Here is a 6039-nt window from a genome sequence, read left to right as displayed (position 1 = left end):
TATGACCAAGGTATAGTGTTAATTTCTGACCTTTTGCAATGACTTTATTCATAGATCTGATGTTTCCTATGTATGTTCCTTCTGTAAAGAGGAGGTTAAGTCCTTGTCTCATTTATTTTATGCTTGCACTCATTCATGTAACTTTTGGACTCAAATCTCTAATCTGGGAAACTCATCAGCTCTTGGTCCCTATAACAGAATACATGGTCTTGGTTTTGAATTTAGAGTCTGATAACAAGGAGGTTGATAATTTCATAAAATTGCTGTTTTTTGGGCAAATATATTCACAAGGCCAGATTTCTTCAGTTTCATCCAAGCACAAACTTGTTTTCTGGTGAACTTCAGACATTCTATGACTGTATGTAAAGTATCTAAAAACAAAAAAAGCTTTGAAGACTACGGACTACATTGCCAGATGATCACATTCGTGTTGACTTGTTTTATATCCACTGAAACTCAAGTTTTTTGTAGCCCCGATGACGTCACTGAACTGTCCAGATGACAACGCGTCAGGTTGCTCAGAAAAAAAAGCGTGACGTTGCTAAGTTAGCTAAGAAGCTAGCTGCACATAGCGGACCAAATGATGTGGCTAGAGAGAAATCCCGATTTGATACGTGTCAGCGATAGCACAACTGTGGATTCAGAGAGATGAAGTGACTATGTAAGATACTGTAAAGACAGCCCCGGACTCGACGACAGGACAACGGTAAGTTAGGCCCTCTGTAGCTATTATGCTAGCTTCAGTTACACTGCAGTACAGTAAGCTAATGAGTTGAAGTTACGCTGCAGCATCAGCACGAGACACTAACGTTACTGTACTGTACTGTATTGCAGGGCCAACGTTACACAACACTTAATAGTAGTCTTTGACAAAACTAGTCAAAAGCTGACAGTAAACAAACAACTAGCGCAATGTCTGTAAGCTTTAACGTTAATGACCAAACAGACAGACATGGTTGCATACTTAACTACCTCTCCGCTAAGTTACACTGCAGACACCTGCTATCACGTTGAAAACCAAGTTACACACGTTAGTCAGAGGGGGTGATGCGATATGAGTGGAGTCTCACTCTAAAGATGACTGTTCGTGCTTTGAAATGGTTATTATTGTTGTTTAAAAGAGGTGCCGCTCTTGTGTAAACACCAGTGTGTTCTCCTTCACCATTATCTTACTTGAGAATATGGAAGTCACTGCTGTTTCTGCTGTATCCAAGATTTGTCATGGCAGACCCTTGTGATAAGAAAAGCACGGTATAACTTCTCCATTCGAGTGTATCTATGATTGATAGCATTAATTAGCCATGCGCCTTTCTTGCTAATATAAGTCAGAAGGTTTCATTGATAACTTAGAAACCCTCTGAGGCAGGGCCGGAGTGGGACTCATTTTCAGCCCTGGAGTTTCATACCTCAGACCGGCCCACTTTAGATCACGACCTATTATATTAAAATAATGTAATTATAACTTTATATGTTAAGCATACAATAGTGCACTGTTCTCTAAAGCCTTGTAATTCCCACTGTAATTCTTACTATTACTAATGATCAAAAGTATAACGGGCCACTACTATCATTTGGGCAAAGAAAGTGGTTTTATTGGAACTGATGCTTGCTTGTTCACACACTAGCTCACCTGTTTCTTCCTCACCACTGGCTCCTGGCTCTGCCTCTGACTCTAAATCATAAAAATGTTCATAAATCTCGTCACAAATCTCCCCTTTTTCATGTCAAATATTCAAGTCAGTTTCATTATTGTAGTGCTGAATCCTCTATCATCGTCAATTGCAATCTGGGTCCAATCAGCTCTCGTTTACATCTTCATGCAGTGTTTGGTTTGTTTACAGCCTGCGCGCAACGTGATTCCCGGCCAAACGTAAGCGATTGGTTATGGCAGATCCAGAGTGGCACTGGGCAGATCCAATAGTTTTAAATTTCAACAGACACCTGCCTTCCAAGTGAGTTAACGTTTATCAATTGAGTAGGTCCAGACTCTCTGTGCAAATGAAATGAAGTACGAGTCTGGTAGGACCAGGCTAGGTCTACACCATACTCTTCATTATATTAATTCTAATAATATTCACTTAATGAGCAATCCTACCTGCACACTCTGGACCTGTGGGCTGATGGCTGGTGCTTGGTGATGCATCTTGTATCTGAGGGGCTACAAATCAAAGTTTGTGGCCAGTTATGTGGCGTTGCATCATAATATTATTTAAATTATGTAACGTTAGGTTAGACAGGCTATATGTTACAACTAGGGATACACCGAAATGAATATTCTTGGCCGAAACCGAAAATGAGGAAACCAAGGCCGAAAACCGAAACACCGAAAGAAATTAATTATTAGTAACACAGCAACGCCGGTAGACAAACCCCGCGAAACCCAATCCCTACGAGAGCTCCTCGTGCTACGGCCATCCGGAGGCGCACAGAGCTTTTGGCCGTGATATTATATATAAAATTATATTATACTATTATATGATCGTTATAAGACACTATCACAGAGAATTTGCGCACTGCCAGACGCTTTCACCGAGTGTGAGAGGAGAGTTGCCGATTTTTGCACATTTGGCTGCATCTGTCTCCAGGGCTTTTCTCTTCATAATCCTCGCTTTTTCTGCGCCACCCTTGCTCTTTTTATTTTCCATTTTGGGTTATTATTTTCCTTGTACATCTGTGGTTGGAGCTAGGCAAACACCACTGAAGTGTGCGGACTAGTGCACGACACGTACGTTACATCAGGCTGCGTCTGCGTCTGTTTCTTGTTGGTGGCCGTGCCCTTAACCTGCGTCCGCGTCCCAGTTTCATTGGCATGATCTAACAGATCGCCAGCTCTGTGATATGACCAGCGACAGCGGTAACAGCATACACGTGATACCCAATCCACTCAGTGCCATGACTGAACACTGGCACAAAATAAATAAAAATAATAATTGAACACCGGCCCTCGCGGCCCAAAAGTCAGACCGGCCCACCGGGAATTGTCCCGGTCCTCCCGATTAGCCACTCCGGGCCTGCTCTGAGGTCTAAGGCTATTTTCTCGATTTTGCATACTTTTGTAAATTCCCCTTTTAAGTTTACTTGCATATAACATAATACCCTAGTGTTTTACATGGAAATGTTCAGAACAAAAGCCCAAATGCTGAAAATTGAATTACGTTTTTTCAAATTCTTCATACCTTTTTATGAAAACATTCCTTTACTCATGTAGACGAACTGTTTTGGTGCTTGAAATGAGTTAACCAAAGTCTTTGGTTCACAAAAGTAGTGTAATATATAAATAAAATAGTAGATAAACTTAAAATTAATGTCTGAAATGGAATTTTGTCAATATCGCTTTTTGAGAAAAAGTGTTGTCACTCCCTCTATTTTCACCATGAGATGAAATAGGACTTCATACTACATATCTAGCTTCATGGGATGTGTGCAAATGAAGAAAAATAGTATTACAAATGTTTCACTTTCAAAACCAAATATTTATTAGATACAAAAATACACAATTTACAATATTTACTTAATGTGCATGTTTTTATGCTTCGCATATTCAGCTGTGCCATGTGCTGGTGAGGTGGTGATGGCTGTGGTGCAGGCACAGGACCGGGAACACATCATCCTTGCCATGTGTATGGCAGAGAGAAAAGGATTTCACTATTACATTCAGTATAAAAATCACATTCAAATAAAGAAATGCAATTCTATGAAAGACAGTTTCATCTGCACAGAACAGTGTGCTGAACTAGTGACCAAAACATATCCATTCATCTAGACCAGGGGTGTCAAACTGATTCAGTAAAGGGCCGCTGTGGCAAGAACACATCTGATCCAACATATCAACGTTGTGAAGACAATCCAGGTGAATGAATAAGTTGAGTCAGGTGTGTTCTTGCATGGTTGAAATGAAAACCTGCGGCCCTTTACTGGATCAGATAACTATTACTGGGTAATACTTTACTAATGGACGGTCAATTTTGTCAAACAAAGTTCATGACTATTGATACACAGACCAATTTAGACATAGCACACAGAAGCACACTTTGGCCAATCTGATCCCAATTACGCATAATTTTTGTGAAGTAAAAACACTTACTCATCTTTAAATGGATCTCTATTGTTCTTCTCTGTCGGAGGAATCAACCCTCTGGCCCAGAAGCCGCGTAAGCCTCGTCGAGGCCAAATCAGTTCCGGAATGGCACTTGTGTTTTTCACTGTTGTGATCAGCTGCTAGTGTCAGGATGCAGCAAAAGGATCAGACTAACTTGCTGGTAGTGGGTTGGTCTTTAGTGATTTTCTGAGTGTCTATTGGTCAGTTTCACAGAAAATGATGACGGACACCATGGCCCACCAACCACACAGAGAGAGAGGCAAATAATGCCGGTAACAAGTGGTCTTTCCTGTCTCTAATTGGCCGTGTGAGTGACCTATGAGCTTGCAGTAAAAATAATGCGGAAGAGGAGAGTCTGCCATCTCCGACAATATATAGATCACGTTTGTACGCTGTATAATAGCTAAGATATTGATATAAAAATTTAAAAAACATCACCAGGTCGCGCCGGCGCAGGTGTCGGCCTCAGAGGGTTAACAGAGAAATCCTGGAGAGTCGCTAGCAGCCAGACATGGCTAACACTGAACCATCCAAAACAGCTTATTTAACTAATAATATTGCTAAAAAAAGAAAAAAGGACCAAACCTCTGCAGTAGCATAACAGTCCCTACCAAACAAAGCACCAACAACGTGTGTGCCCCGAGCTACTCAGTGTTAGTCTGGCTGCTAGCGACTCTCCTGGGTTTTTTCCATTAATAGGTTATCAATGAAAAAAACTGTCACGATGGCTTATTTGATGTATATTCATGCTGAAAAAGACCTGCTTTTATGCTAGAATTACACATTAAGGCATGTTCTGGTTAATGATCAATTTATTGAATTGTAACCATGCAATAAGTTCAGCAGTACTCTTCCATCACACTGAGGGGCCGTCCATATGAGCGCGGGTATTTTTTAAACTGTGTGTTTCTCTGCACGGTTTGGCCTTTCATCCAGTGACGTGCAGTCAGAGTTGGGGTTGGGGAGGCACAAGTCAGATTTATAAACATACAGTAGAATGCCAATAGGATAGGATGAAAGAATAGGAGAGAATAGGGAGAATAGGAGTGAATAGGAGGCTGAAAACCATTTTAAAACACCAGTGCCACTGTATATTGCAGTATATCTTACCTTTACTGACTGAAAGTCCAGCTTTGAAAAATGTCTTAGTTTAGAAATCAAATCCTCCATTTTCAGGGCGAGAAATGACAGCTTGTCGCTAAGCTCTACAGCGTCGCACAGCACACTTCTTGTGTTTACTTGTTGCACACAGGTCAGAGTTCACCGTGACCTGGCTGGTGGCTATCAGGCCGCTCACTATCGCCACCTTCCTTGAGGCAGAGGTAGTGCCTGCCTCAAGGCAAGCATTTTCCCTGTGGATTTATGTCTTATCAATAAGATGTAAATATTACACACATACGTAAAATACATTACTGAACACCATGGAAAAGAAGATGTATGCTTTTATTACATAAAAGTGTCCTCAACCATCATATTGGAAACATACACAGAAATGGGAACAAGCACGCGCCTTTTGCACGCGCTCAATCCAGTTTGTGAGTGATTGCGCAATCTGGAGGGAGGCACGGCTGTCCGTGCCTCACCTCTCGTCTCCGAAGAGACTCCGTTTATTTAAGCAGGAAATACAGAATTTTCTGCGATTTTTACTATAAAAACGGTCAAAATACGTAAGAACCACACCAAAATCATAGTCCAGAGGATAAATATTAATACTTATGTTGTTTTATTATTTCTTTTTTTTTTCCCTCTCATGATGACAGGGGAGGCACAGCCTCACCTGCCTCCCCTGACTACAAGTCACTGCTTTCATCCACACATAACCGCAGTTCTGGCTTCCTGAAACCAGAGTTTTTTGTAACAGTATTACAGGAGCAGTATTAGTGGTTTAAAAAGCCGCTTTAATGCGTTCAACTTGCCGACCCGAGCTAATCACTGTTAGC

At 41.2% G+C, this 6039-nt stretch overlaps 1 protein-coding gene across 1 annotated transcript in view; it reads left to right on the top strand.

The window, feature by feature from the left end:
- The first annotated feature begins 602 nt into the window (after window positions 1–602).
- Window positions 603–6039, top strand: part of ptpdc1a (protein tyrosine phosphatase domain containing 1a) — a 75077-nt gene continuing 69640 nt past the window's right edge. The window contains exon 1 of the mRNA XM_083939649.1: window positions 603–706. The gene's annotated coding sequence lies outside the window, so the exon portion shown is untranslated. The remainder of the gene's footprint in view (window positions 707–6039) is intronic.

Source organism: Echiichthys vipera, assembly GCF_963691815.1.
Source record: "Echiichthys vipera genome assembly, chromosome: X".
In the NCBI taxonomy this organism is placed as follows: Eukaryota; Metazoa; Chordata; class Actinopteri; order Perciformes; family Trachinidae; genus Echiichthys; species Echiichthys vipera.
The sequence above is the reverse complement of the archived record's forward strand: the minus strand, read 5'-3'. Positions and strand labels throughout refer to the sequence as shown.